This window comes from Octopus bimaculoides, chromosome 2 (assembly GCF_046866305.1).
Source record: "Octopus bimaculoides isolate indiv1 chromosome 2, ASM4686630v1, whole genome shotgun sequence".
Classification (NCBI taxonomy): Eukaryota; Metazoa; Mollusca; class Cephalopoda; order Octopoda; family Octopodidae; genus Octopus; species Octopus bimaculoides.
This window is the reverse complement of record NC_142929.1, coordinates 11,679,255-11,700,828: the sequence shown is the minus strand read 5'-3', so window position 1 is coordinate 11,700,828 and position 21,574 is coordinate 11,679,255. Positions and strand designations below refer to the sequence as shown.

At 31.9% G+C, this 21,574-nt stretch overlaps 1 long non-coding RNA gene across 2 annotated transcripts in view; it reads left to right on the top strand.

Annotated features, from left to right (window-relative positions):
• LOC128250467 (uncharacterized) overlaps positions 1-21,291 on the top strand; it is an 80,483-nt gene extending 59,192 nt beyond the window's left edge. The window contains exons 1-3 of one of the 2 annotated variants that reach the window (XR_016238165.1): positions 10,346-11,889; positions 19,149-19,340; positions 20,002-21,291. This is a non-coding gene — a long non-coding RNA (uncharacterized LOC128250467). Of the gene's footprint in view, positions 1-10,345; positions 11,890-19,148; positions 19,341-20,001 lie in introns of those variants that run through there. The other variant, XR_008266483.2, reaches the window with a different exon arrangement.
• The last annotated feature ends 283 nt before the right edge of the window (positions 21,292-21,574 follow it).

Below are 21,574 nucleotides of genomic sequence, written 5' to 3'. Positions count from 1 at the left end.
TTGTACCTATTGCTGTTCTTAACATTTTCATGTACAGACAACATATACTTGAGTGATTCTACTAAATTATTTTTGGTGATTGGATTCCAAATTTCTGTAATCCTTGCTCTGAACCATGCACTAATTTAATATAAGGTATTACTGAGACAATTAGAGTTTCCAAGAGGATTTGTTGCTTTCCTGGAATATGTACCTAAAAGTTTACTTACAATTTTCAAGATGCTTCATTTAGAAACAGTAAAACAACTTCTGGAATCATCAGAGTTAAACCCAGAAATGTAATGAGTAAGAGTTCAATCTCTGCAAAGAATGGCTTCCCAAACACATGGTTCTGGGTTCAGATCCACTGTGTGGCACTTTGGGCAAGTGTCTACAATAGCCTTGAGCAGACCAAAGCTTTGTGAGTGGATATGGTAGACCAGAAACTGTCATTCATATATATATATATATATATATATATACACACACACATATATAATGTATGTGTGTGTGTGTGTGTGTGACAAATGGTGTTGGTTTATTTATGTTCCCATAACAATTCAGCAAAAGAGACCAATAGAATGAGTACTAGACTTAAAAGAAATAACTCCTGGCGTCGAGTCATTTGACTAAAACCCTTCAAGGTGTTGCCCCAGCATGGCAGCAGTCAAATGATTAGAAATAAAAGGTAACTAAAAGAATGTAGTTATGATTTTTATAATATGAAAGGTGAAGAGAACATTCTAATTAAATCTGTTTCACTGCATTTTTTTTCATCAATATTTTACTAGAAATAAGGGAAAGTAGAGCAGAAAAGATAGATGGTTGTTGACATTCAAAATCAAGGATAAACTAACATATGTCAAACATGCATTCTCAGAGTATTATAAAAGGAGATGAAGGTACAATCTTGTGGGCAATGATTCTGTATGGAATTCAAATCACTACATTATATAACCCTGGGCACAACCTTCCAGAAACCTCAAATTGGTGGGGAATTTACATAACAGCCCATAGATGTTCACCGTTCATTGATACATGTCAGCCTTGCTGATTGGCTGGTAAACATTTACAAAGGTGTTCTGTTTTCTCAAGGGGTTGGTAGTTCCTGTTATGGCTCTATGAGTAAGTTGTAGCTCTTAGCTTTAAATCCAGTGAAGTGATTCAAATCTAATGTTTATATATATATATATATATATATATATATATATATATATATATATATATATATATATATATATATATATAATAGGCACAGGCATAGCTGTGTGGTAAGAAGCTTGCTTCCCAACCACATAGTTCCGAGTTCAGTCCCACTGTGTTGCACCTTGGGCAAGTGTCTTCTACTATACCATCTGGCCGACCAAAGCCTTGTGAGTGGATTTGATAGATGGAAACTGAAAGGAGCCCATCATGTATATATATATATATATATATATATATATATATATATAAGTCAGTAAATAGTGGGGTTGTGTTAACTGCACGTGGAGAAATAATAGGAAAATGAAAAATAAGGCAGAATGCTAAACTGGAAGCATATTTTAATAAAGATTTCTAACCGGCTTTCATTGCGTAGCAAATTTTCAAGAAGGAGGAGAATGAAAATGTTTTTTACAAAGAAGTACAAAATTAAGAAAATAATATATAAAAAAAATAATATATAGAAAAATAAATATACCAATACATTATATTGTCTTTGAGCTTTTGAAGTTCAATGGTAGTTCATGTATATAATGGTTGGAAAAATAAGGATGCATGAGAATTGAGAGTTGTGTTAGGTTTAAAAAAAGGGTTAAAAGTTTGTGTTAAGCAGTAAGTGTGGTGTCAAAACAGGAAGTGTGTGTAATGGGAGACAAATGTTTTTAGTCTCCCCTTACACACACTTCCTGTTTTGACACCACACTTCCTGCTTAACACAAACTTTTAACCCTTTTTTAAACCTAACACAACTCTCAATTCTCATGCATCCTTATTTTTCCAACCATTATATACATGAACTACCATTGAACTTCAAAAGCTCAAAGACAATATAATGTATTGGTAAATTTATTTTTTTATATATTATTTTCTTCATTTTGTACTTCTTTGTAAAAAACATTTTCATTCTCCTTCTTGAAAATTTGCTTCGCAATGAAAGCCAGTTAGAAATCTTTATTAAAATATGCTTCCAGTTTAGCATTCTGCCTTATTTTTCATTTTCCTATATATATATATGTGTGTGTGTGTGTGTGTGTGTTTGTATTTGTCCCCCACCCTTGACAACCGATGTTGGTGTGTTTACATCCCTGTAACTTAGCAGTTCGGCAAAAGAGACCAATAGAACAAGAACTAAGCTTACAAAGAATAAGTCCTAGGGTCAATTTGTTTGACTAGAGGCAGTGCTCTAGCATGGCCAGAGTCAAATGACTGAAAGAATAAAATTATACTTCAGAATACAGCATGACCAAATGGTTAAGATCACTTAAAAGTCAAGTTTGATCCCACTGCATAGCATCTTGGGTAAGTGCCTTTTACTCTTACCTCAAATCAACCCAAGTGTTGTGAGTGAAAATGAAGGGAGAGAAACTGTAGTGAAGCCCATCACATGAATTGTACCTGTAATTCAAAGAACAGTTTTGTCACATTGCCATGTTGATTCTATCTAAGGCTGACAATGTCATACCTGTGGAACCTTCAGCCTGATTAAACAACTGAATGCTCATTGTCAAAACTGATGGAGGTTTATTTACTTACTTAACTTCAAGTCAAAACTAAAATCTCTGCTGTAAACTGAAACCAGTAAAAGAAATGAAAGCAACAATAAACATACTTTACTTCAATTAGATCACTATATTATTGTCAAAGCCTGAAGAGAATAATGTTCAGTTGAATGGAACTAAGTCAGAGTTGCCCTAATTTGAAAAGAAAGAACAACTTACTTTACGAGGCAAGTCCCTCCGGGCTTTCTTTTTCTTTTTTCTTGATAATCTCTCAGATCTATCTATCTGTCAATATTCTTAAAGATCTACTCTCCATCTATCTTGCTTCTGCTGCAATGCATACTTACAGTTCCTTCAAACTAAAATGTAGTGTACAACCACCCCCTCCCATCAAATAACCCCTCATGCCTCTGCTTCTCTTAGCTTCTTTAATCTGTCTAATGGTCCAGACTGCTGTAAACACTTTACTCATTTCTTTCTTCCTAGAACTACATATGTTCAAGCTGAGCATCAATCACATCAATCTCAACAGTCACAGGGGATTTGGCAAAACTATAGGCATTGCCATGCCTAATGAAAGTTATATAACTACCAAAATCAATGCTTTTGAATCTTCTGAATATTTTGTTCCTGAATCAGAAATGTAATCCTCTGATATTGTAACTTTTGCTCAGATTCATCTGACATATTTCATGAAAATTTAGGTTCTGCATTGACAAATTGCTGCAGAACCAACAGTGTTGTCGGTTTGAACAACTGAGGCTGCATAAAGGCAGTAAATCACTCATCCAGAAAGGTAAATGCTTTATCATTTCTCAACATTGAACAGATATCAGTAATCCCACCTTAATCATGTACATATCCATCTCAAAATCCACCCAAGACTAGGACTCTGCATTATTCTAGTCCCTTGGCCTAAAGCAAATGAATAAGTTGTCAGAGAATACAAATAAATTCAAGTTCCACCTAAATATTCTCTACACAATGCCAAGCAAACTGCTCATACATTTGAAAAAATAGAGGAAGATGCTCCATTTTAAAATTGATTCAGAATTTAACCATTGCTTGATATGCTACATGCTGAAACTTAATAGAGAGATATAAAATACATAGGAAAATGTGATGATATTATTATTATTATTACTATTATTATTATTATTATTATTATTATTATTATTATTATTATTACACTAGGGCATGTTGATTTAATTAGTAGGTATTTTATCTTGAGGTTTAGAGACAACAAGTCTCCTCAAACCTCAAGAATCATCCTTAGAATTCTTTCAGAATGTAATATGGAACTTTTCTGCAGGTCAACAACACAAGTTTCAATCCCTGTCTCTTAAGTAGCATTTTAGGGATTTTCCCAAGTGCACCAATTACTACAGGAATAATTGTTTTGGTCTTCCACAGTCTCCTCAGCTCCCTGGCTAGAACCTGATATTTCTCAATTTTTAAAATTTCTTTGGTATTGACTCTGCTATCATAGAGAATTGCAAAATCTACGATCTTAAACTGTTTATTTTATCCTCTTTGATCATGTCCGATCTTCTTGCTTCAATACTATGGTCAGCCTTTATGGGTAAATACCAGAAGATCTGGTAATTCTCATTTCCTAACACAGCGTCTGGTTCATGTTCATAATACTTCTCTGTTGTTTTGAAGACATACACTTGGCCAGCATCCCAATGCACTCTTTTGCCTAGAGAGTCATGTTTGTGTTTATACTCCTTTTGTGCTAGTATACTGCACTCACTCCTGTTTGGATCAAAGAGTTTAGGTCTGCTTCATTTTTTTGTATACAGCTTGATGTCATCCTCACTCATCAGCAATACTATTTAAAACCTTTACTCATGTATATTTCTATTCTGAAAAGAGGAAAGGGAAAGTCAACCTCGGCAGAATTTGAACTCAGAAAGTACTTACATTCTGAATTCAAATTCCACCGAGGTCAACTTTCCCTTTCACTCTTTCGGGGTCGATAAAATAAGTACCAGTTGAGCACTGGGGAGGTGGGGGTGATGTAATCAACTTATCCCCTGCTCTGAACTTGTTGGCCAAATTATTATTATTATTATTATTATTATTATTATTATTATTATTATTAAGGAGGTGAGCTGGTTGAATCGTTAGCATGCCAAGCAAAATGCTTAGCAGTATTTCACCTGTCTTTACATTCTGAGTTCAAATTCTGCCAAGGTCAACTTTACCTTTCGTCCTTTCAAGGTCGATGAAATAGGTACCAGTTATGCACTGAAGTCAATATAATCGACTTAATCCACTCCCCCAAGCTGCCCTTATGGCAAAAAAAATATGAAATAATAATAATTATTATTATTATTATTATTATTATCCTTTTGAGGTCAGTAAAGTACCAGTCAAATACTGAGGGTCAATGGCAGTGACTAACCCCTGCACTCAAAATTACTGGCTTTGTGCCTAAATCAGAAATCTCTATTATCTTTATTATGTGTCTGTATAACATGATATTTTTCAGAGCGTCTAAATAATAAGAGGTTTGGTCCTGAGATTATTTGTAAGATGAGGAAAATGTTGAAATATTGAAAATATGAGAAAAGACTATGACTCAGAGAGTGAGTGAGAGAGAAAGAAAGAAAGAAAAAGAGTGAGTTATGTGGGTGTGCTGGATAAAGATACCTACTCTGATTTATGTAGATCACATGTAACAAGTTCAACTTGTCTAAGGGATGTTAGAATATTCCAATTCTTTGCTAAGATTAATGGAATGCTTCTAAATACACATAAGTGGACTTATAAGCTTACAAATGAGACAGGAAAAAAAAATAGTGGACAGCAGCTAGAATAAAATGCTAGTACATCAGGTTTATGTCAGATACACTCCTGGCTCTTCCTTTCTCTTTCTCTCTCTGTTTTCTTTTAACCTTTATTTCTGCTTGTTTGCAGACATTCTAATTTAGCCTAGATATATAATTGAGAGTAAAATAATTTACAAGAACAAGTAAAGACATTCAACAAGCAGACATGCACTCACAGCAATCAAAATAGTCAACTCGGCTTCAACAAATGAATAACACTACAAAGATTTTATCTTCCAGGATTATTTTTTTACTTTTGTTATTCTACATTTTTGCCTACATTTAACATCAAATGCACTGTATATGTTTGTAGTATGGTTTATGCCTTTGATATTTGGCAGTTAGTAAAATAAGGGAGCCTCAACCATTTTTACCTATGGGTCCCATTAATTCCTCTTTTACCCTACTGGACCCTCATAGCCATTTGATGTTTAAATAAAACCTTATGTTTTTATAATTAAATATTATTAGGAATTGTATAAAAATTTGTTAAAGTATTTTGTGTATTGTAAAAGTTTAAACAATTTATTCACATAAATTTTTACAACAAAATCTAATATGAACCCCAAATGGTCATATAGACCCCATTTTGGAACCATTGCTCTATATCATAGAGATGGTTCAGGTAGGCACTGGTGCCTGCGGTGGGGGTGGGGTGTTAGACAAAAAGGAGGCATTGGAAGACAGTGAATTGGGGGACAATATGAATTTATTATAATATTATTATAGTATCGTATACAAATTATATAATATATTAAATATCGATTCATAGTATATATAAAATATTTATTTATACATAAAAATAGGGGTGGGGCACTGAAAATATTATGTGGCCATGAGCGAGGCAGTGGCCCAAAAAGTTTGAGAACTCCTGCTCTATATGGTCACACAATTTACTAGAAATAACAGTCAATTTTCCCTCAAATCACACCCCACCATAAAATTGTCTATGAAAGGTTTGGCAATGATAAATCCATTCAGCACCACAAATTTCATTATCAAACGTTTCATGAAACGTTTGGTAATGAAATTACTATAGTATATAATTTAACTGTACTATAGTTAAATTATAGAATAATTTAACTATACTTTTGTATAGTTAAATTTCTTATGAAATTTCACTATACAAAAGAGAAAGAATAGTATCAATAAGGATCTATAATAGTCTTTTTATATAGGAGTTCCCTGAAGTATGACATGTAATTTAAGGATTGCCAAAAATAAAAAGGAAGAGTAGGAAATGCTGCAAAATGTAACAGCGCCAGTAAAAAAAATTACGACCAAATCTTCTTCAAATATTATGCTTCTATCTTCATAAAACAAATTATAAGTTTTAAATACCAATGAAAATGCATACTTTGGAATCATAATTGCAATCATTTTTTGTATTAAATCTTTAAAACTAAATGTTTTATGGCAATTTATTCATTCTACAAAAAAACATAAGACCATTACTGATTATTCTGTTTGAATGAAGCCAAGCAGAATTTTTTGATAATTACCAATTATAAACCTGAGGAAATTAAAATAGATTCTGTTTAAGTTAAATTATCTTCAATAAAATAACAGCTTCAGAATAACAATTTAATCCATATTTTTTATGAAGAACCAATCTTTATGAGAGAAAAATGAACATTTTGAAAAAAATTACTTTGGAATATTCATTTTTCTTTTGTTCTCTCCGTGTGTCTCTGATTATATTTCCATTCACAATGTATCACATCAACATAAAACAGTTTTTCAAATAAAAGACAAAGAACAAAATTCTTCAGAAAACAGTCAAAGTAAGTTCTGAAATCATCAACATTTTTCCTTCCACATCTGATTTCAGAAAATATTTTTTTCTAAATTGCATCTGTTCTAACTAACTAATACCATAAATGGTGCAACATCAGATGTAGGAAAGAAATCTAAGTATATGTCATTTAATGTGGAAAACACTCATTAAATCACTTATTTACTTAATTACAAGCAATCAAAAAGACATCCTTTCTAACTCCTTAGATTTTTTTTCAAATCAGTAAATAATTTTTTTCATTCTATCCATCTCTTATAATTTATATAATCCAAAATATTTAATGCTTTGCCTATTTTACACTATGTGACATAACCTAATTCAGGAATTTTAAATTTCTACACTACCTGAGTCCTTCAACTGAACCAAGACAAAACTATTCAAGAAATAAGTTAATATAATTATCAGGAATTTAGACTTTCATTCAGAATATTTGCTATTTTTTTCATTCAGCTATATTTCTGATACATTTTTCTGAAATTTATTTACAAAATTCATCTCTCTTCACCTCATGTCTTAACACCATTTCCTCATTATTTTAAATTTGTCTTTGTTTTCTTTTAACCACTCAGAATAATGATTCATACAGCTTTTAATATTCGTCCCTAAAACAAATCTAGAAATTTTTGTAAATAAGAACTGCTGATATTTGCATTTTTTTTTTTTTTTTTTTTAACTTAATACTTCAGATTTGAATTGCATTAACTACTTCTTAATTTAATTTGTATTTCATTGTAATACAGTTCTACAAGCATCATAACATTAGTCTTTGGTAAAGTAAGAAAATAACTCATTAATATAAAGAAAATACCTGATAACATTAACAGATTTGATACCAACATGCTTGGTTTCTGCCTCTGGTTTTATGATACAAAACTCCCAGTTTTATAAAAGTTTGAAATTATAACCTACCATAATAATTTTGATAATTATTTGTAAAGTTATGTTCCAAAAATCATCTTCATAATGCAAATATTAACTAAGTTACTAAATTCCTTCAAATTCTTGATTATTTTCAAAATTAATTCAAACATCAAAGTAATCTATTTCACTTGGAATATGGCCACATAAAGGTTAATGAATTATTTAAAATCCGGTCTTGAGTTATTTGTCTTCTAATTTATTTTTTTTTGTTATTGTAGTCCATGTATTTCCCATGAAATAATTAAGTACGTTGCTTATGTCACAGCATTATTAAATTCATTAACTCATTCTCAATCTGTTAGAAATAGCATAACAACTTCCATAAACCTAATATTTCTTATTAGTGTTGAATAATTATCTCATTCAGTCAACATAACCATTTTTGGCAATTTTCAAATACATACAACTCTGCACTAGCAATAATCAAAATAGTAATGCAGCTTACTTTTCATATATACACTACATTCAAAACCCTACTGTTTTACAAACTTAATACATTATCTTGCTTGTAAAATTATGAATTTTCTTGTTATTTATATTATTTTGCTTTTTAAAAATACAGATATAAATATTTTCTATGTATAATAAGCATTAATACTGATTCACACACATGAATCAGTAATAATGCTTTCTTTTAATCATAAATATCTTGACATTTCTATTCTGGCAGCATACAACACAGACACACACACAACCGTAATCATTAGCTATATTAGCACCAAGCTCCAGGACATGAATAATAATTATCTTACACAGAGCGACAAAGCTAAATATTGTTAGACCTTCAGTCTGATATGCTACCATTTCTGCCATATCATTACCTAGTGGTAATGATTTATGTCATAGAAACAAGGTCACAAAAAAAAATATATTATTAATGAAATCAATCCTAGCACTTGAAAGGTATTTTTTATAGTGTCATTGGAAGGATAAAAATTGAAGTTGAGATCCTGACAGGATTTTAACTCAAATCTAAAAGAACCTAACTAAATACTGGAAAGAGTTTTCATCTCAATCTTTGCAGATCAGTTGTTTATAAGGAAGCGCTTATTCATAATTGTCTTTACATATTTTTAGTATAAATTTTGGTGCTGTAAATATATTTAATTGTATACTATACTATCATCATAATTCCTAGCTGGATGTATATGCAACTCCCAAAACATTAAATATCTCCAGTTTTTATCCAGTTTGTGTTCATGAATTAATTGATTTATTGCCCACATGAGCAGCATGTCAGAAATCACTGAAGCTTAGCAAGTCAAAATGTTTTATCAATGATTACAGAAGTAAAATAATTTTATAGTCTTTTTTTTTTTTTGTTATGTTTTTCATTTTTATCAAATTCATTTGAATACACGCTGGCAGACTTTATAAGTTTTCAGTTCAATATAAAAACAACTTCAATACAATAGAAATGTGTTGAGACATGTAAGTACATAGCAGGTCAATTTTGTAGGTATAATAACAGTGTAAAATACATTGAAATGCTGACTGCATATGTTGAGGAAAATTTCTTTATTATTAGGTCAAATATTTCTTTCTATTATATAACAGAACAGGAGGGAGTGTACAATATACATAGCTCAAATTGTTTTTTTGTTTCTCAGACTAATAGAATTCAAAATTTCTATTAAATCAAAAAAATCACATCAGAGGAACACTAGTTAATGATCATATGTAACTTATTGAAAATGATATATTTACTCATAATTGATACATTCAAGCCTCAAGTTGTACTTTCAGATAACTTTCTAGAAAAGTTGCAAAAATTAAACTAAAAGCAGTTTGTAACCTTTCTCTTAATTTTGGGTTTACCCCAATATTTCATATAAAATAATTTTGCAAACTGTCGCATCTTACATATTAATAAGGAAAGCATCTGAAATATTGAAATTAAGAATGGTTTAGTGCAAATGCTTCTTTAATAAAACAACGACTGAAAGATAATCTAAAAATTGAATACTAAATCAGAGATATTCATAGTTCTGAACTACAAAGGATTAATATGCTGGGGATCAATGATAAGTATCAATTTTTACAGGTTAAGTAATGGGGATTAAGAAAGTGTGAGCTAAAATACATGAAATATTAACAACATGCAATCGTAATTTGATTGATATTGATTGTTATTTTAAAGCTTGACTGAATAAGATTAACACAGTTTAGCTAAATAAAGCAAGTATTGCATTTGGATTAATAATAATATTGGTAGGACAATATTTATTTATTGAACGTGCTTATAGGATTTTTTGTTTATTTGTTTTTCTAATTTACTTTGTATACAATTAAAATGAGAATTCAACTGAACTTCATTTCAGTATTTTAATAATGTATATTTTTATGTTCTTTTTATAGTTTCAATTTTTGTCTTGGGGAAGGGCTGTGGTAATACTTGGATACTACCTTCAAGGGGCTTAGTCCAAGTCTGTCAACCCCAGTATTTACTGTAAAATTCATTTTATTGATCTCTGTTTATTGAATGTCTACAGGTGCAGGCATGGCTATGTGGTAAGAAGTCTAACTCCCAACCACATGATTCCAGGTTCAGTCCCACTTTGTTGCACCTTGGGCAAGTGTCTTCTACTATAGCCCCGAGCTGACCAAAGCCTTTTGAGTGGATTTGATAGACAGAAACTGAAAGAAGCCAGTCGTATATACGTGTGTGCGTGTTTTTACGTCTGCATTTGTCTCCCACCACCGCTTGACAACCAGGGTTGGTGTGGTTACAGTTCAGCAAAAATGACCAATAGAATAAGTGCCAGGCTTTAAAAAAAAAAGCCCTGGGGTCAATTTCTTTAACTAAAAGCCTTCAAAGTGGTGCTTCAACATGGCCGCAGTCAAATGACTGAAACAAGTAAAAGAAATAAATGAAATGAAAGAAATAATCCCCCTATATTTTGAGTGATGTTCCTTATATCTAGATACAGGATATTTTTTATACAATTCTGATATACATAAACATACAAACCTGTCTACTAAATATCCCACACAAAGCATAAATCAACCCAAATTTATGGTGCCATGCAATGGAATCAGATCCAGAACATATAGTTGTGAAGAAAACTTCTTAATCACATGCCACTGCCGATAACCATGAATTTTATTTATTTCAAGATGGCAGAAAGTAATAGCTTACTTTGAACTTTCTTACAACTCATTCTGATATTTTGTTTTTCCAATATCATATTTAAATCAATTTTTCTAATTTTTTGGCAGCTAATTCTCAGGTAAAATAAATTCTGGAAAGTTTCATATCTGCTTCACTATCAATATTCTGAATTCTATATTATCACCGACTTTGTATTTCCTAGCAAACGATCAGCACAAACATGAGCATAAATCCTTCAAAATGGAGAAGATTTTGAAAACATCATCCCAAACTGCTATTAGAGAACAATGAGGAAATCAGAAGGTATTCCTCAGATGTGTGGTGGTATCCAGTCTTCCCAACTAACCAAAGAATGCTTCCATAGACTTTTCCATTACTTTTATTATCAGTCACAACTCCTGATAGACAAGTCTTTTTCTTTTTTTTTCTTTTCTAGTGACAGAAGACATGATTTGAAACCAAAAAACAAAGCCAGACCAAATATCACAAAGTGTCTGAAACAGTATGCTAACAGCCCCACAAATCTATTGCCCTGCACAGGTATTTTATCAACACTGAACTCAGTGTGATTTGAAATCAAAGCACAGAATAATAATACTGCAAAACATCCTATCCAATGCTCTAATATTTTGCTGATATATTACCTCAGATGTAACTTAATTACCTAAAAAGTTTTCTTGAGGAGAAATAATATATTATAGGTTCAGCTCCTCTACTAATGTCCTTCAACAAAAGATTCTTGCCAGAAGTGCATAATGTAGGTTACTGTTGATATCACATTTGTTTGTAAAGAAGATAAATAGTTTTATTTTAAATTTCTTTGTTATTTTCATTGTTGAAATTTTAGCTGGTGAGAAAAAAAACAAACTAGGACTCAAAATATTTGAAGTACCACTAGCCTCAAGTGTTTGTCTCAAAAATGTGTGATTGTTTAAATAAAAGCCATGCACAAACTTAGAGAGAGATGGTGGGGGGGGGGGGGCACAAAATGAAATGCCAAATTCTGAAGAAGTATCCTGAGGTTTCATACTCAGGTGCAGGTCTATTACATTCCGGTTGCATTTTACTGGTGTGAAATAATGCCATGAGTATTCATGATAATTCTTTGAGCATTTAAGATAATTTTGAAATAGGACAGGCAAAGCAAATGACTTGCTAGAGAAATCCAACATTCTAACTAAAGTGGATTGCTGAAGATACAATGACAGAAAATGAAGTATCACACATTTGTGGGCGCAGGGGCGAATGTATGTATGTATGTATGTATGTATGTATATATGGAGAGAGAGAGAGAGAGAGAGAGAGAGAGAGAGAGAGAGAGAGAGAGATCATACATCATATTTGCACCTTATTTATGGAAGAACGGAACACATAACACAAGATTTGCCAGGGGGAAAACAGAGGGGAAAGAAGAATAACTTTATAATTAGTGAGAAAAGTATTTAAGAGACTTAAAAAAACCATAAAATGATCTGTGCTGAGTATTAAGAATATCTAAAATTATTAGATGAAAAAGCAATGCTCTAATTGGAAACCAATTAGCCTTCCAATGCAGAAACAAGTTCTTAATCCATAAGTCATGTTAAATTGGATGGCATCAGATCACACTGTTCTACTTCCCAAGTTGAGCACTTGAATAAGTAAAAAAGAAAATCTGTTTCAGTTATGACATTAAAAAAAATCACAAAGTAAACACAAAGTAAAATGGAATGTATGATAGGAGCAAGATAGGCATTTGCTTAGTCTATTTGGTACACTAGATTAATTATGAAGAGATAAACGGTATCAGAGATGAAGTGAGAACCCACCATCAAAATTTGTCAGCACTTCTGATATGATGTTTCATGATTAGATCATATTTTCATTAAGTGGATGTGTTTGACACAGTAGTTGTATGGAATGGTAGGAGAAATTATGGAGAAATATGGATGAGATTTGAAGTGCACACAATCAAGAAAAATATACAAGCCTTTAGATCTAAATTACAAAACAAGTAGTTTTTATGGGGTTGAATTTTAGCAGAAAGCGAAGTACTAACTAGAATACTACTTGAATAAGTACAGGATGGGTTTCCTCATAAAATAAGTATGAAAAGGATCATTAGTATGTCTGTGAATAATAGGAAAATAGCAAGAAAGCTACTATTTTTCTGGATTTAAATAATGGTACTATATCATAAGCTAAGATACTGGACAGTTTCTATGGTGTCAGAATGTCACAGAAATTATCCATGGAAGAAGAAAAGTCATGTTACTCTTGTGACTTGGTCAACTCTCAATCAATCTTAGATATTTTTCTGACACTGCTTTTCTCTATCTCTCTCTCAACTGTAATTTGCAATAGGTTCACTTTTATAATAATCTTTGTGTAATCAACTGAGAGAGTACAACCATTATTATATCCATGTTCTAGACCAATATTTCTCAACCTTTGTACACTTGCAGTGTTCTTGAAATACATTCCAAGTTGCAGGAATGACCAACATAAGAATTGTTAGGAGTCTTTTATGAATCCTTTTCTTTCTCTTTCATAATGCTCAATTATATAAAAGGTTAAATAAACAGAAAAAAAAAAAACTGTTCTTGAAAGTTTTGACAGTCCTCGATCCCTTAGCTGCAAGAAAAGAATATCTTAAAGACTTTGTTTAGACGATATTCCTTCACAACTCTCTACTGATGTCATTTTACCAATATGGGGGCTCCTTGCTACCTAAAAATACCTGGGTTTTGAGTATCTTGAGCATGTATAATATAATCATGAATGTAAAATTAAATACAAAATGCCCTAAAAAGGTGCATTTACATATAATTAGCCTATCTATCACTGTTTTTCACAGAAAACTTATAGGGAAATAATGCTCCAAACACTGCCCAAGGAAAATTTGTCTGCTTGATAAATAAGCTTATATCTTCAACCCCTTGCTACAGCCTTGACATTGTGTTGTATTTTCTTCATTTCTTCTCTTGCTACAGTAGTGATTTTTTGGCATCTTCAAAATTCTTAACTATCCGTTTTCAGTGCACTCACCCCTTTTCCTGCTGTTCTATGTGTAACACAAAGCACTATACACTTTTTGTAATTTTTCTTCTAGAACTTGATTCTTTTCAAATTTCTTCTTTGTGTAGATGTTCTAATTACTAATTTGCAATAATTCAAATGAAAGATTAACTACTCAAGTTAGCTGCACATATTAAAGATTTAGATTTAAATATTCACTTAAGATATATGTTAAAGAGGTACATTTATAATTACTTTTGAAGAATTTCATTTAAAAAATAAATTGTTCAGTATTTAATATTTTTCAGGAAAAACTAACTGGGAAGTAAAAAGAGAATTCTTTTACAAATCAATCATTCATGCTGTTTAGGATTTTTATCAAAAAGAAAAGGAATTCACATTAACAATATTGGATGCGCTTAAAGAGATATCAAATGTTTTGCATTTTAGACAATAGATATTTAATGTTAAATTAATTGCCTTCATTTCATGTTGCAAGCATGTAACACATATGATCAAAAATTCTTGACTGAAATTTCAACTGGCAAAAAAAAATCTTGTGTATATATTTATATACATATATATAAAATTTTATTTCAAATAACGTTTTAAAAATAAAATGCAGAACAACAACTAGAAAAGGAAAACTTTAGAAGCAGATCAAATTGATGATGAATATGTGTGCAAGTGATAGTTTTGCAAATGAATAATGTCTTAGAACATTGGAATACCACAGAAGACATCATCTTACTATGATCCAAATAAGCTTACACTGGAATGGCTTACTATTGCTTCCTCCAAGACAATAAATAGGGTATTCGGCTCAAGATCATAAGGTTGTGAGTTCAATTCCTGGTAATGTATTGTAGCCTTGAGCAAGACTCTTCATTTCATATTGTTCCAGTTCACTCAGCTGGTAAAAATGAGTTGTTCCTACGTTTCAGAGGGGCCAGCCTTGTCACATTCTATGTCACACAGAACCTCCTTGAGAACTATGTTAAGGGTATGTATGTCTGTGGAGTACTCAACCACTTGCATGTTAATTTCATGAGCAGGCTGTTCCATTAATTGGATCTACTGGAACCTTCTTCATCGTAACAGATGGAGTGCCAGTATTGCTTAGTTTTTTAATATTATTAAAACAAAAACGTAGGAGTGGCTGTGTGGTAAGTAGCTTGCTTACCAGCAACATGGTTCTAGGTTCAGTCCCAATGCGTGGCACCTTGGGCAAGTGTCTTGTACTATAGCCTCGGGCCGACCAAAGCCTTGTGAGTGGATTTGGTAGACGGAAACTGAAAGAAGCCCATTGTATATATGTGTGTGTGTGTGTGTGTGTGTGTGCGCGTATGTGTTTGTGTGTGTGTTTGTCCCCCCAACATTGCTTGACAACCGATGCTGGTGTGTTTACATCCCCGTAACTTAGCGGTTCAGCAAAAGAGACTGATAGAATAAGTACTAGGCTTACAAAAGAATAAGTCCTGGGGTCAATTTGCTCGACTAAAGGCAGTGCTCCAACATGGCCACAGTCAAATGACTGAAACAAGTAAAAGAGTAAGAGTAAAAGCACTCAGTAACTAGAAAAAAAAAACATTACTTCTAAATATGTTAATGATTTTGTTGAGTAAAGTATTCCTAGAACATACAATGACTAGAAGTAAATGAAACGGAACTTCAACCCACCTTGTTTATCTCATGGAAGGTATAAAAAAAAAGAAAAAGAAAATTTTTAAATGACTCGAGTCAATCAAAAAATATCAAAAATATACTAGGTGCAAACATGGTACTCTATAGCCTCAGGCCAACCAAAGCCTTGTGAGTGGACTTGGTACATAGAATCTGAAAAAAGCCTGTCATGTGCATGCATGTTTACATATCTTCTGGATATCCTGAGTTACAAATAATGATGCTGTTGTCATTTTTTCCTATCAACATATTGTCTGCTGGCTTTGTGCCTTTGAGATCTTTTACTTGAAAAAAGAGGTAAGAGTTAGCAACAAGAAGAGGATCAGGTTGTTAAATAATGATACATCCCTCTATCTATACTTGAATGGAAAAAAAAAAACAGGCATTAAAAACAATATATAAAACAAATGATAATATCAATTATTTCCAAGTCAATAATTTATTTTTTAGTTTGCAAGTTAAAAGTTGTTCATTTATTCAATATCAGTTCTTACATGCTAGCATGGGTAATAAGACAAGATTTATACAGCTGGATGCCCTTCCTGTCACCAACCCTTACCTGTTTCACAAGGGATTCTTTACTTCCAAAAGAATCTGAGTGCACAGAATTGGTGGATCATTTCTTGATAAGAAATGACAAGAACTATTACTGATTATATCCCACCCACAAACATCAATGTCACAGTTTATAGTGACTCATTTGTAGTAGTTGTAGTTCATTGTAGATTGTAGCAATCACAGATATACACACACATACACACACACACACACACACATAAACAGCACAGGAGAACGACGAGGGGAACATACAGAAAACAGGCAAAAAAAAGACGCAAAAGATGAGAACATGCTCACCCCTCATCAATTATCAACCAAAAATCATCACACTTTCAATGTTTTCCCAATAATATTTGTTCAATTTGACAGTGTCAACAGCAAAAGGTTGATGAGACATAAATGAGCAAACACGAATGATAGAATATGACAAGTACAAAAAAACAGGGTCTCTGGACCGAAAGGTAAAAAAGGATAAGTTATGGAATGAACAAGAAAATATAAAAAACAAAAAAGCAAGGACAGTAGTGAAAAAAATATAACAAATGAGTATTTGTATACATCGGCCTTTTGGCTATATGATAGAAGTAAGACATGAGAAAGTAGTATTAATAGAAAAGAATGAGGTCTTTACAAACTTGAAATATATGAGTGGGTGCTGAAAAGTTCCTGGCTTTAAAGGTATCGCGAAAGGCCTGGGTAGAAGACTAACCTTCCAAGTTCTTTTATAGGGCTTAGAAAAACAGAAAGACTGCTGCAAAAAGTGGGTGAAGGAATATGTTGGATAACACCATGATTAAGTGATCTTCCTGTGTTTTCTATTAACCAAAGCCAGGAACTTTTCAGCACCCCCTTGTATATATTTATGTTAATATATGTATATCAACCATTTTTTACCTATGCACCCCTTTGATTCCAGTGGACCTTCATAGCCATTTCATATTTAAAAAATTGTATCATACTTTTATAATTAAATATTGTTAGAAATTGTATAAAAAATGTTAACTACAAAATCTTAAATGGACCACTAAACTCTGGTTGAGAACCAATGATATATGTACAAAAGATAAATTGCAGGAAAACCATGAGCTAAAACTAAATTGAAGTCTTAGACATGAACTAGAAAAAAAATTACCAGGCGCAGGAGTGGCTGTGTGGTAAGTAGCTTGCTTACCAACCACATGGTTCCGGGTTCAGTCCCACTGCGTGGCACCTTGGGCAAGTGTCTTCTACTATAGCCTCAGGCCGACCAAAGCCTTGTGAGTGGATTTGGTAGACGGAAACTGGAAGAAGCCCATCGTATATATGTGTGTGTGTGTGTGTGTGTGTGTTTGTGTGTCTGTATTTGTCCCCCCACCATCGCTTGACAACCGATGCTGGTGTGTTTACGTCCCTGTAACTTAGCGGTTCGGCAAAAAGAGACCGATAGAATAAGTACTAGGCTTCCAAAGAATAAGTCCTGGGGTCGACTTGCTCGACTAAAAGGCGGTGCTCCAGCATGGCCACAGTCAAATGACTGAAACAAGTAAAAGAGTAAAAGAGTAAGCCTAAAAGGATGATCACAGGATGATCACAGGATAGATACCCTTTTGGGTAGGAAGAGAAAGGTTAATAGACAAAGAGTGAAAGAGAAGGAAGGGCCATACAGAGAGAAGAAAGAATGGCAATAGACAAAAGAACAAAAAAAGGGAGTAGTTAGAAAGCTAGATAAACAGATCTTATGAAAGTTGTGTGAAAAGAGAAAAAGGAAAGGTAGACAGTTATTAGGTGACATGATAAATGAAGTAAGAAACAGAAAGATAAGCAAAAAGAACAAAAGCGAGGGCAGATAGGAGACCAAATAATAGAGAGAAAGATAAGAAATAAAGAAAAAAAGGGTAGAGATGATTAAGAGGTAAGGAAGAAGAAAAGACAGTTTTCTTTCTTTGCCCCTTACCCTTTTTTTTCTCTCCTGGTTTTGAATTTGTATTTTTAATGTGGTTTTGTATTATATATCATATACATGCTGGTTATATATTCCAATAAAAGTTTATTTCTATAAGAAAAATAGAGAGAAAGAGAGAAATTGTCACACAAAATGGAAACCCCTAAGAGTGGGGTCAGTGAAAAAGTGCAAAATGTTTGTGGCTTTGGGGGCTTCTTCCAGCTTTTCACCAACCAGCTTCCTCTCACCAGAGCTAAACACTTGCTCAAGGTACCATACAGTGGGATTGAACTTGTAACCACAAAATTTGAAAAGCGAATGTCTTAAGTACACAAGCATGCCTATACCTAATAAATGAAAAAAGTGGATGTATTAATTTCTTTTGACTAGGTTAAAGGTCAATTTTATAACAGAAGAATATATAATCAATTTAAACTAGCATCTTTCTTAAACTTTATTGAACCCAAGAGAATAAGGAAATAAAAAAAAATATGAACGTCATTGTAATTTAAGTAAATGTAACTTGATACTACAAAACAGATTTCTACTTTGAGCTGCTAACACCACCACCTTACATGGAGAATGACTAATTTTTTTTCTAATAGATACTTTTCAATTTGTGTGTTTATTTTATTTTCAGAGGTGATGGCAGTACACATAATTCCCTTCACTTTATGAATATAACAACTCTGTAGAGGACTCATTTTACATCAAAAGAAAGAAAGAAGGGTTTATTCTAAAGCATGTGAAAATGTGGATGATTGTGCTAATTGGTTAATAGGCTGTCAATTGAAGGGTCAGAAGTTCTAATCCTCTCACCAGCATAATTTTTGTAGGTGCAAAATATACTATTTTTATTAAAGCTACAAGTAAAATTATTAACCTTAACAAGGAATATTTTGTAAAAAATATCTTATTTTTAAATGAATTTGATTTTAATAAGTTAGCAACAATATCAGTATGTAACAATGTTCTTTGACTTAACAAAACAAACATTTATGTAAGACTCCTGGACTTATCCCAAATAATTTTATATTTATATATATTTAGCAGGTTGCCTATAATTTTTTACTATATTTTTTAAACTTGTGTAAATTTATTTCTTTTTCAAAAAATAATTTTGCCGTTACAAAGCAAGTAGATATCTATATTGATATTGTGTTATTTTTTGAATAAAAAGAAATTTTGGAAAAGTCATTTTCTTAGCATAAAAAATAGGGATTAAATTCTAATTAACATGAAATTCCTAATGAGCTCATTTGATTGCAGCTATGATGCTATTTATGAGACTAGCTAATAACCAGTTCAAATTATCAATCATTCTGCATAACAGGTAGAAGAAAATTAGTGGCTTGCAACAACATAAAATTCTAATGATCCAATTCTTTTGTCACTCAGTTTCTTTGAGATCAAATCAGAATAGATATAACTTTAGTTCCCTAAATTAGAATTACTACATAAATGTTAACATGTTTTTTCTTTTCTTTTTCTAGATATACAGAATAAAAGCTGAATACTGTTATAGCCAAAAAAATTACCTTTTAAACTGGCTTTGAAAAGCATTAATATAGACAGTAAAAAAAATATGTTGAAACTGTAAGGAATGTGAAAACTGAATTATATTGGGTATATATACTCAGTAATTTGGGTCAAACTAAACACTTCTACAGAATGATTAATTTAAGTCAGGCTGCTGAAATGCAATTTCCTTTTCATTTATTTATTTTTGTCCTTGTATTTCTTTTTATTAATTTTTCTTTGTTTTTTTTTTGTTTTGTTTTTACCCTCTCATAAATCTAAGATATTGTATGACTACTTAGGGGGGATTAAAAATAACACATTCAATGCTTCACCTGAAAAACATAAATGTTTGATTAAAATAAAAATGGAAAATATGCTCCCCATAGCTGATAGTAGTGGTAAACTGATATTCAATGATTAATGGTTAGCTAGAAAGATATTTTGAATAATAAAAAAAATAAATAAATAAATGCTCTTCTATATTTCTTCTTTCAGGGAAATAGATTAACAAAACTTCAGAAAATAATGACAAACATGACCTTTGAGTCTCCACAGCTGTTTTAATTGTCCTAATAAAAAAAAATATTTAGTCAACAACACTGATCACTAAACACCAATTAACTATTTTTTTTTTGTTGGTTTCCAGCTTAGTACAGTTGAGAGAAAGAGAAAGAGGAGGAGACAGATGTGAGTAGTAAGAGGGAGGTGTAAGTGGGAAAGAGACAGGGAGAGTGAAAGAGATGACTTGCAGAAAGTAGGAGGGGGAGAAAGTATTCCTGCATGTATGAGTGGCACTTATTAAGAGCATTCCTATATAAAAGCCAGGAAGTCTACAAACTGTTAACAATATGCTATCAGTGTTTAGCAGCCCCTCCTTTCTCCTTGCTGGAGTTCTCTATTTAATTTTAGAATTCTTAATTTAGTGAGTGAATCAGAAATATCTGACTTTAAGCCATTTTCATAACATAATAACACAAACAACATTTTGCTTCAGCTTTTTATTATTATTATTATTATTATTATTATTATTATTGTTACGTGTTATAAAAGAAATAGAATTGTAGTGTTAATAACATTAAATAATTTCAGACCATTTAAATATCAAGTAAAACAAATGTATTTTTAAAAGTTAATAAAAAAACAAAAAAAAAAGCATTTTTCAAACAATTCTTTTACATCATTATGTCAGAAAAATAAATTTTCTTTTACCATTTTTAGTTTAGTTTGTTGCTGGCTTTTAATTCATTGATCTCTGAAGGATGAAAAACAAAGTCAAACCTAACGGGATTCAATTCAAAACCATGAGTCATAAGAACTGGATACCACAAAATAACAAACAGGAAATTGTCTCCTATGCTGTCAGCATATCATTGTACTGCCAGCATATCATTTGGGGTATGCTTAACAAAGTTTATTGTAAAAGAAGCAAATCAGTACAAATATTCAACACTTCAGATGTATCTATTTTAGCTAAATCACACATACCTACTTCAAATAATTGAAAGATTACTAAAAAAATATATTATTGTAAAAATTGCTTCAAAT